We start from the raw sequence: 706 nt of genomic DNA, 5'->3' as shown, positions 1-706 counted from the left end.
ACAGCATTGTATTTCAGGACAGATCTCGAAACATCCTTTGTGATGATGAATGCCACGCCATTCCTTTTCAAACTGTCATTCCCGGCATAGTAGATGGCATAGCATTGGGAAAACCTACTTACTAACATTCGAGAGCTCTCTCACATTGCAGCCATTTTGAGATGAGGCTGGGTAACACCTTAAACAGGTGTGGTGGTTAAGTTTGTATGTCAACTTGCCTGGGCCTGGTTAGTGGCTGGGCAGCCGGTGGTAGTTATTCCCCATGATGAGACTGGAAATCAACTCCATGGTGGGATCTACCACAAGCAGCAGAGTAAGCTGCCTTTGGGATGTGGTCTTATTCCTGTATATAAGAAGCCTTGGGGATAGTCTCTAGTTTATGGTATGCTTGGACCCCGCATGTAGGCGTGTCGCTGTTCAGCAGCCTGCCATGCTCTGTCGACCTTAGGACTTACAATGGACTTAAGTTAATGGACTGACATGTGGTTTGGTAACATTGGGACTGTGCCTTTTTGTTTTCTTTTTTTTAATTGTGATTTGGGTGAAAATTTACAGAACAAATTCACATTTCATACAGCAGTTCACATACACATTGACTACATTTTACCACAATGCAACAGCTCCCTTCCCACTTCCTCCCCATAGTTACCTCTTCCCTGTGTCCATCCCTCCATACACTCCTGCCCCCTGAGCTGTCTCCCTGTGC

Source organism: Orycteropus afer, unplaced genomic scaffold (genome assembly GCF_000298275.1).
Source record: "Orycteropus afer afer isolate SDZICR_OR568_19922 unplaced genomic scaffold, OryAfe1.0 scaffold00164, whole genome shotgun sequence".
Classification (NCBI taxonomy): domain Eukaryota; kingdom Metazoa; phylum Chordata; class Mammalia; order Tubulidentata; family Orycteropodidae; genus Orycteropus; species Orycteropus afer.
This window is presented reverse-complemented; position numbering follows the sequence as displayed.